The sequence below is a fragment of the Sycon ciliatum genome, chromosome 13, assembly GCF_964019385.1.
Source record: "Sycon ciliatum chromosome 13, ocSycCili1.1, whole genome shotgun sequence".
Classification (NCBI taxonomy): Eukaryota; Metazoa; Porifera; class Calcarea; order Leucosolenida; family Sycettidae; genus Sycon; species Sycon ciliatum.
Genome location: NC_088655.1, coordinates 19,649,199 through 19,659,763, shown reverse-complemented (window position 1 = coordinate 19,659,763; position 10,565 = coordinate 19,649,199). Strand labels below are relative to the sequence as shown.

The 10,565-nt window shown below is 49.2% G+C and overlaps 1 long non-coding RNA gene across 1 annotated transcript; it reads right to left on the bottom strand.

Moving 5' to 3' along the window:
- Positions 1-4,165: 4,165 nt before the first annotated feature.
- On the bottom strand, positions 4,166-10,521 carry LOC135829423 (uncharacterized). Its single transcript, XR_010555814.1, has 2 exons — positions 9,954-10,521; positions 4,166-4,999 (listed from the first exon to the last, which is right to left on the bottom strand). It is a non-coding gene; the product is annotated as an uncharacterized LOC135829423 (long non-coding RNA).
- Between the last annotated feature and the right edge of the window lie 44 nt (positions 10,522-10,565).

The following is a 10,565-nucleotide window of genomic DNA, read 5'->3' as shown; positions in this document are numbered from 1 at the left end:
GAAACTGGCCCCACAGGCACAGCTACTGGGAAGACCAGTCAATGGCCAGCCATACCGAAGGGCAATGCCGTCCCGGAACTCACCCTTGGTCAAAGCGAATCCGTGGAGCTTCATCGGCCGGCAAGTCAGCCAACTGGATGCTCCCGGCTGGAAGGCCAATTGGCCAGAATAGGAGAGTTCTGCCGGTGCCGCCGCAAGGAAATCAAGCACTTTGCTCTTCATAGAACGTCTGTTCGCTGCCGACAACTTGCGCAGAGAGAGAATGTGCGATGCACGGCGCAGGAAGCCCAGGCGTTGCTTGGCTCGAGCGGCAACCTTCCGGAGATCAGTGCTGAATGACAGCTTCGAGTCAAAGGTCACTCCAAGTAAAGAGAGAGCCTTCTCCTCAAGGACAGGAGTGCCGCCGAAGACAATGCGAGGCAAATTGATGGGGGTTCTGCGGAGAGTGGCGGTCATGGCTTGGGACTTCGACGGTTCGAAGGAGCTGCGCCACCTGCGGCCCCACTGATGCAAGCGATCAACAGAAGTCTGGAGGTTCGATGCTGCGTCGGCTGGGGATGTGTCGAGGGATATCAGGCTATACAAGGTAGTATCGTCGGCGTACGCCTCCAGGTGGGCTCCGGGTGAGAGGGCCTCTAAAGCGTCATTCACGTAAATCAGGAAGAGTGTGGGTCCGAGTATGCTCCCTTGGGGAACTCCTGCTGATATGGTGTACAACGATGAGGTTTGGCCGCCCACTAAGCATTGAATGGACCGTCCACCTAGGTAGGAAGAGAGCCTGGTATGCAGGGGACCGCCAATGCCAAGATAGCGGACTTTGTGCAGGAGGCCAGTATGGGACACACGGTCGAATGCTCCGGCAATATCCACGGCTAGAATACGTGCTGCACCGCCTCGGCCGACGGCTGTGATCCAGGCATGGTGTAGAGTCTGTAGCGCATCTGAGGTCCCGAGGCGGCGACGAAACCCGAACTGGTGGGGTGTCAGGAGTTTGTAACGCTCAAGGTGATTCATGAGTTGACGATTGATAACGCTCTCCATGATCTTAGAGCTTATGCTCAGCAGTGAAACTGGACGATAATTCTTCAAGGCGGATCGCGAAGATCGCTTGTGGATTGTAACCACGTTGGCAGTCTTCCACATTTGTGGCTCGACTCCGTGCTGGAAGCAAAGGGCAAAGAGCTGACACAGTGGCTTGGCAAGTTCTCTGGCGCATTCCTTCAAGACACGAGCGGAAATACTGTCGGGTCCAGTCGCCTTTGAGGCATCCAGGCTAGCTAAAAGCCGGTGGACTGCATCGGGGCGAAAGTGGACTGTCGTTAGTGCAGGTGCACCAACGAATGCCGTGTCCGGTAAATCCATCGAAGTAAGGTCGCGGCCTGGTACACTGCCTTTCTTCGAAAAGAACCGTGCGAAAGCCTCCGATTTCTCATAGCTTGTGGCCCTCTCGCAACCTTCACTATCAACAAGCAGGGGAATGTCAGTGTTCCGACCCCCGCCACAAGCGCACTTTAGCTTCGTCCACCATTCCTTCTTCTTCAGGGACCCATTCGACAAGCTATGTCTGAGGCTGTTCTCTTTGGAAACTCTAGATCTAGCGAGGACTGCGATAGCATTGTTTACAGAACGGGTAAACTCATGTTTCAGAGCAAAGTCGTGAGGGTGTTTCCTCCAAGTGCGCCAGCGTTTGTCCTTCTCCTTCATTGCGGCTGCACACTCAGGTGTCCACCATTTCGGATCCGTTGACTTCACTGTCAGTGTCTTGGACGGAACGAACCGGGAAACGGCTTTCGTGATTGTGTCAGTAACCTGCTGACACGAAGTTTCTGGGTTGGCAGTAATGACGGTTAACCAATCAACCTGGTGGAAAAAGGATCGGAGGCCGTTCCAGTCTGCCTTTTCATAGCGCCAGACAGTTCGTTGCACCGCCGGTTCATGGGAGGGAAGAACACCTGTGAAGTCCGAAAGAATTACAGCGTGGTCTGATCGACCAATAGGGGGCATTATCTGCATGGTCACTGGAGAGTTCAACGTGGACATCACCAGGTCGAGTGTGTTATCCCCGCGAGTAGGACACTGAACATGCTGCGTAAGAAAGTGGGCTGTGCATGTGTCTTCGAGGGCTTCCCCCGCAGGTGTGGTCTTCGAGCTATGGAGCCAATTGCGGTTATGCACGTTGAAATCACCGGCGAGTATGAGGTTGGCACCAAGCGCACGAGCAGAGGGAAGGATGTCGTCAAGATGGTTAATGAGCGTAAGGTCACTGGGCCCCGTCGAACCTGGACTGTAAGCAGCGCCCAAAACTATCTTTTGTCCTGGGGACAATTGAATGGACAGCCAAATGAGTTCGTGCTGTGGAGAAAATAACTCATCAATTACCATGGCTGGGAATGTAGATCTGATCCATACGGCCACTTCACCACCACGTGCTGTTCGATCCAGCCGGAAGGTGGTGTAGCCAGGGAAAGTGGAGTCAGATGGTGGAACAGTGTCAGGGGCAAACTTTGTTTCCGTCACTACTGCTATGTCGGGATTATGCTGGAGCAGTGTGTGCTGGAACTCAGGTAGCTTGTTACCTAAGCTAAATGCATTGGTGCAAAGTAGTCTAAGTGAACATTTAATAGTATTGTGATGAATGGCAGAACTAGGCATGGGTGCAAAAACGAAAGGTAAAATAATGTGTATCAAAGCGGTAAGTTTCTGAAGTGACTTAGTGCAGGACCTGTTGGCCACTCTCAGGAGATTTTCGTTTCCGTTTTTTCCGTTGCTTGGATCCAGTGGTGGTGGCACTCTGGTCCCGGTCAGGTGTGACGCTGTGGCGTGAACGCTTGGATCGGTTGACTTCCCACCCGCCAGAATCAGGATCATCGTCGCTGTGGCCTCCCAGCTGTGGGCCTAGGGCTGTACGTGGGCATGCGTAGCACGGCACAGTGCAGTAAAACAGGAATCAGAATACGGCAGACCACAATCAGGGTTGGTTAACAAATGCCTACTACATATAAACAGATTTTTTTCTCATCAAATTCCAAATCACATTAACACTCATCACCATCGGCGTCAACATCTGCATCCCCCTCGTTCTCGACTTCACGAACTCCGCCAATTTCCAACTCCTCCTCCATGTCAACAGCATCCAAGGCCCTTTGTGTTATCTTGTGTCCTCGTCGCTCCACCTCCATAGCGTGACTGCTCAGTATTCTGCACCCACCGTAGTACTCCACTGACGACTTCCGCGGTCTAATTAGGATCATGCGTGAAGGGACGACGGCACAGTTTCTACGCAGATTGTGTTGCCGAACAAGCGTGCCGAATTTTCGGGTGCATTTTCGACCTCGCTCCAGCTTACCGAATATTTTGCCGAAATTCGGAATGCAAAACCTCACTACCCGCCAAGGCAAGGGCTACGAGTAGATTGTACATGTAGGTGACTACCGGCACCGTGTCATATAAAAAATGCCCATGCACATGCAATGTTCTAGCCAAAAGGGGGGGGGGGGCGTGCCCCCTGTGAAAAAGTGCCGCCCCTCTACTCATTTGTCGATTTTTTGTGTTTTTTTCATGCCATTCAATGAAAATGCAGTCGAAAGTCACTACATGTACTACTACTAGAGGGTTCATAAAGGCACATTTGTCAGGGGTGAAGTCGGGGGTTCACCCTGTACGTTGCATGCTGCATGGCAAAAATGGGTTACAGGGTAACTACAGTGTATTTCCCATGCCCCCCCCTCCCCCTCCCCCTCCCCCCTACTATTAATTAACCTGGCTAGAACCCTTTACATGTACATGTACATGTATGCCCAGCCTGCTATGTTCAGCACTACGGTACTGCATTGCACTTACATGTACATTTGTACATGTACTGGGAGTTCAACATTGCCAAAAATTTCGCAACATCGAAAACGCAGCAAAACTCCCCCGCATCATTATTATCAGCTTACAACTTACAGGGGAGCGGAGAAAAGCGGAAAAAAGTCAAACGCTTGGTGCGCCGCATAAGGTAAACGTGTAAACGAAACATGCACCCCAAAGACTTTTGTTGAATTTGCAGACGAGAAACTGTATGTCCCAGGCCAAAATTATTGACACGAAAAGGATAGTTTTAGTTTTAGTGTAATTCCAGCATGCGACCTACCACCAATGGCACTCAGATCTTGGCCCCGTTACATTGAATATAAAAAAAATGCATATCATTATCAGAAAGCCTAAACTTATATGCTTTGTAATAAAAAAATTCCGCAAAATCGGTAACAACTCCGGCACGTTCGGGCTCTCCGCCTTCTCCATGAAATAAAAGATAAAAAGACAGGAACTAGTAACTGAAGATCTACAAGCAACTGAAATTTCAAAAACTAATTTCACCGAAATAATTATATCAGTAAAATATTCTAAGCCCCACACCCTCGTGAAAATATTCCATTCCATGCATTCATAAAATGCTAGCAAAAGAAAGAGGTTTCACGTAACCCCATGGCTATAGGTAGGCATTCCGTAACGGGCATAGTAACCTGGTGTGGTCCTCTACAAGTAGCTGTCTCTACTGTTTAGCCTACTCGACTACTCGACTACTCGATCATTAGTATTTTTCATTTACACATAATATAGTAGGGTAACGAACAAACATAACATAACATTGCTATAAGGAAGAGCAGATACTATTAAGGAAGAGTGGATTTGGTGAGAAGCATGATCACTGGTCAGTGAGATGGAGAACGCACAATGCAAAAGAGAGAGAGAGAGAGAGAGAGAGAGAGAGAGAGAGAGAGAGAGAGAGATAGATAGATAGAGAGAGAGAGAGAGAGAGAGAGAGAGAGAGAGAGAGAGAGAGAGAGAGAGAGAGAGAGACGGAGAGACAGAGACACAGAGAGACAGAGACAAAGAGCGACCAATACATTGCGTGATGTTCTTGACAGAGTTGCTGTGGAGTATGTGACCGTCGGGCAACTAGGTAGTAGAAACTGGGTGAAGGGATGTTTTTACAGCAGATTCAGCAACTGACAATCTATGATGGAGCAAATAGAGAATACCACATTGCCACGAACACGATCACATAATGGTGTACACCGGAGCCCAACATTGCTTGGCTGCATTGACGTGCGCACACATACATACACATGCGCGCGCACACAAACACATACACACGCATGCGCGTGCGAGCGCACACACACACACCGTTAACCATTTGGCGCCCATCGCCAGAGGCGATGATAGTGATGCTACAGCAGAAGCCATAGCAACTTGTGCTGGGATTGCACCATTCAACAGCTTGCCAGGTTGAAGAATTGACCGCCACACTATTCAGCCTGGTCACATACACACACACACACACCATTGGACACCCACTACTATCATCGCCCATCGCCGAAGGCGATGATAGTGATGCTACAGCAGAAGCCATAGCAGCTTGTGCTGGGATTGCACCAATCCACAACTTGCAAGGCTGAAGAATTGACCGCCACTATTCAGCCTGGTCTACACCACACAGCTATGAAGTGGCTTTTTCTGGCCAGTGAATCCCTACTTTTTGGTCTTTTTTTATTTTTTCCCCGCACACACCTCACCCCACATACTTCGGCATGCACTGGCTGTTGGTAACCGCCCAGGAGAATGAAAGAAAAGTCAGGAGAAGTCTGAGAAAGAGAAGAAAGACATGTGTGACTATAATCGTCGGGAATCGAACCCGCAACCTCTCGATTGGAAATCGCTGCACATACCACTGCACCATATGGGACACACACACACACACACACACACACACACACACACACACACACACACACACACACACACAAACACACACACACACACACCGTCACACACACCTGCATCAACACACATGTACGCAATTGCACCGACACGCACAAGCATGTATGCACAGACCGGAAAGAGAACATGATGCCATCAAATAAGTTAAAGGGGAAGTCCGGTGAAAAATTTAAATTTCACAAGTCCGTAAAGTTCGGGGCGCTGAGTCGAATGGTCTTTGTCCGAGGAGGCTGCGGCCTGTGGTTCGTCAGATACGCCCAATCGAACATGTGCGAATTTGAGCGCGCATCACCCAGATCCAGGTGATGACCTCACAGCGGGCAGCCAGGTAGCCACACCATCTAGTTGTGTACAAAATGGCTATATTCGGAGCGCGTTCGATTGGGGAACCGTTTTTCGCAGCTTCTTCGGACCAAGACCATTCGATTCAGTGTTGCAAACACTACGTACCCTGTGATTTTCAGCTCGGTTAACCTTGAGGGTAAACCATATTTTAGCCGTTTCCGAGTTGTAGTACTTTTCCCGTCCGCATGCACTGGCCTCTAGCTCTACGGCTCTAGCAATGCGCTGCGTGCATGCTAGCTGTAGTGTAGTCAACAAACTCATCACACTGCCCTGCATGCTGGGGTAGCTACAACAAGACTCGAGTCACAAGACTCAGAAGAACTAGTCTACACACGGACTTTTCATTTACTGCACTCGTATCAAACTTAGAAGTTGCGACTTCGGCGGTGATGTCATGAAGTTGGTTGCTCCAACGAGGAGCACACGCTTCTTGCAAAAACTTGACACTTGACTGACTCAGTATATAAGTGGTGCTTTTCAGGCACAATCTTCCTCAGCCTACTCAAGCTCAACTGATGAGGGGTGAATTCCCCGAAACACTGTGTATTGAGCAGGGAGTGGTGCTTTCTTTCAGGTTTGCCGAGCGGAAGGTGCGACGTGCTCCTGGTGTGCTCCGGATGGCAGTCGTGAGTCAGTCAAGTGTCAAGTTCGGCAAGAAGCGTGTGCTCCTCGTTGGAGCAACCAACTTCATTACACTCGTATCAGTCGTATGTACACTCATGTTGTCAGAGAACGTGCGTTTCTCCTTGCCAGTGCTTGTGCTTTGAGAAAGAAAATTTTAGTTTTCCGCTCCAGTCCTGCCTTATTATTTTATGCTACAGCGATGAGTGCACAACCGTGACAAGTGACAAAACAGAGAACAGTTCCTGGACCTAGAACTTTCAGATCCCGTTACGTAGCGTTGCCAGCGAAGAGTCGTGCCCGTGGTTCACGTCACCAATTGAGTAGTTCAAAATATGCCAAGTTCGCACCGAAACATCACCATGTGGCAGGCTACTGGAGTCTAAGCGAATCGGTATGGAACAAAATTTAGAGCACTCGCATCACTCTTCTCCATTTTGGCGACTCTGCTCTCCAGCGATCTGATAATTATATCAGCTTCGTCTGTCTGCTGCTGCTTCTTCATCAGTCGGAAACTCATGCAGTAGCGCTCACTCTTGATCGGCGAGCGCGGCCATTTATTCTGCAGAATACTGAAATTCTCAGCCCCAGACCGAACTCATGAAGGTCAGCCATAGCTGCATCCTCACTCTCACATGGAGTTACGTCTTCGGAGTCACTTGCACCACCTACTATCGGTCGCCAAATCATTTGAAATAGCACTGACACTATTGCTTTCAGGCACTCCTTTTGACATAGTTGCACGCTATGACGTTGCGGAGGGTGTGGTGCGGCCGCATGACGTCATGGCGCAGCCCCCGAAACTCAGTTTTTCAAACGGAAATATCTTGAGAACGCTTTGTCGGAGACACGTGAGACCAACACCATTCGACTCAGTGCCCGAAACTCTACCGACCCTGAAATTTAAATTTTTCACCGGATTTCCCCTTTAATTGCTGCACGCTTGACTTAGAGCATCTTTCCAGGCTGAGGAAAACGAGCATACAGTCAGACCTTGCTTAACCGCACATATCTGTTTTCAACAAAAAAATATCCGAATAGGCGAAGGAACCGGAAAACCTAACACTGGTTATGTTGGATGCACCTAGTATGCTGTAAATATGTAATCAGCTATGTTCTTCGGGATGGCGAGGGATCCGGATAAGCGAGGTCTGACGGTATCAGTGAATTATGGAATCAAGCAAGAATACGAAGGTGAGATAGCCTAATCACAGGCCGCCTCGAAGGCATGAAGGGCTGTGACGTAGGCTGATTGAACAAGAGTACGTGCGTTTTGATTACATTTCTGACGTGCACCCACGCTTGGAAACTCATAATGAACTTATAGAACATTTTCGCGCCGGGCTGTGATTGGCTGATGGAACATGAACAGGACTGTTGTCATTGGATTTGTGACCTGAACACACACTTCAATATTGCTATCGTATGTGTACTTGGAAGCACGACTCAACCTTTTTGAGTAAAAACAAACAAAGAGCTAAACTGGTAAATCAAAGCGCTGCTGAGCAGTGGGCTTGACCGAGAAGACAAGTCCAACATTTGCTTGCTTGTTGGGATAGCCAAAGGCCGCTGAGTGGGCAAGGCCGTCCCAGCCAGGGCGGCTGAGGCCGCCTCACTTTTTCGGCTGTTTTTTTTTTGGAGCACACTACAACAAAGCGCGTTGATCGCAGCTCAGCGCAAACGTGGAAAATCCTGTCCCCGATCGTAGTTTCTTGCAGAATCAAAAGTCTTTCATTGCAGTTACACCGCAATGTGGCACCAAATGCCTGGAAATGCTTGCAATTGGCTTCAATTTTTGAATATTTTTCCCGGGGGAGGGTAATGTTTGTCCGCGATCGTGGCGCCTCCTTGGTTTGTTGAGAATCAAAAAGTCTTTCATTGTAGTTACCATACACTGAAATGGCACCAAATGCCCGGAAATGCTTGCAATTGGCTTCAATTTTGAAAATTTCCCCGCGGGACGACCCCCGGACCCCCTTCCATGGCCGCCCCACCTCCAAAGTCGGTGCGACGAGCCTGGTGAGTATGGGAATGAAGTATGCTTTGATCGCCTCGGTTAGGCCCTACTTGGTGCAATGCAGTGGTTATTCATATATTTGTGCCCTTCGTCTTCTTTGTTCTCTTCTTCTCTTTTCTTCCTTTGTCTTCTGGTATCATGTCTAACATTGGGTGTGGCCCAAGTGAAGGCTAGGCGCGAAAAGGCTGATGATGATGATGGTGATGCGTTGCATTCAACTCTCTTGAGTTCTTATTTGCTTGTGTTCTTGTAACTTCTTGAGTTGCTTCCTTCAATTGGTTCCATTCTTTGCCCGTAAAAGTGGCTTTCCATGATGAGGTGCAATGAAATTGGTAATTTCTGTGCCTTCAGTCACGACACATGTCAGAAAATATTTTTCAAGGATGAGAATTGAATGGTTTCATAATGGATGACATTCAATACATCGGGTGTCCGTTTGTGCCAAATGCCGATTTCTTTCGAAGGAGAAGCTGCCGCCCCTTGAACACTCAACTTCCCCCCCCCCTTAAAAAGCCGGTGCAAATTGACCGGGGCGAAGTTAACGACGATGACAGGCATGGTGATGGTGACTATCAGAGTGGTGGTGACGAGTAGGTCAATGGCGGCTATCAGAATGCCGGAAAAAAACCAAGGCTATGGGTCACGTAACTCATTCAAACCGCTGCTTTTCAAAGCCACACGTCAATCCCGAGGAAGGGTGGTCTTAATGCGAGCACACACTCACTACCCCCCCCCCCCCCCCACACACACACGCACACACACACACACCTCAGACCTCAGACATGCCCATCGCGGAAGGGATGATAGCGAACAGCTATGTTAGACATAGCAACTTGTGCTGGGATTACACCATTCAACAGCTTGCAAGGCTGATGAATTGACCGCCACTAATTTTTAGCCTGGTATCCACCACACAGCTGATTGAAGCACCCCCACACACACATACACACACACACACACACACACACACACACACACACACACACACACACACACAAACACACACACACACACACACACACACACACAGAAACATTCTCACACACACAGACACACACACACGCGCTACACCCACCTATTTCAATAATGTGAAAATACGAGTGCGGCATATACACCGAATACATGGTATATACTTGCCTATGTTTTAGGACAAAAATAGAGGACGCGGCTTGTACAGTACTCCGGGGAAATACGGCACGCAACCTACCGTTTACACACGGGCCCGCCGCGGCAGAAGCTGGTTCATCTTGTCGACCTTGTCGGGATATTTCCCCCAGTGCTTGATGACTTTGACCAGCTTGATGAAGCCAGCCTGTTCCTCGCTGCTCACGATTTCGATCAATTCTTCGTTGTGACTGGGCGTTCCATGTTGCCTCTCAGTCCTCGTCAAGGCACGTATCTGCTGCAGATCGGTGAAGAACCCGGCATCTTGCGCCTTGTTTCGAAATGTCGTCGCTGGTAGTTTTCGCAACCAAGGTAAAATGTCCTTGATGAAGGTACTGTGTTGGAATGGGTCGCCGTATGACGATTCGCCCTTATCTGAGCAAGACATACATGGGGGTAACACATGAACAAACACACCATAGCAAAGTAGGTCCGGCTGTTCCTATTGGTGATAACATCGCTAGGTTGTACATCCTATCACTCTAGTCTAGGACTGTACATCACCAGTGGCTGCTCGTACTATGTTCATACTGTAGTGCAGAGTGTTTGTCGCCGTATTGTCTCTCTCCGTACTGTCTCTCTCTCTCTCTCTCTGTCTCTCTGTCTCTCTGTCTCTCTCTCTCCCTCTCCCCCTATCTCTCTCTCTCTCTCTCTC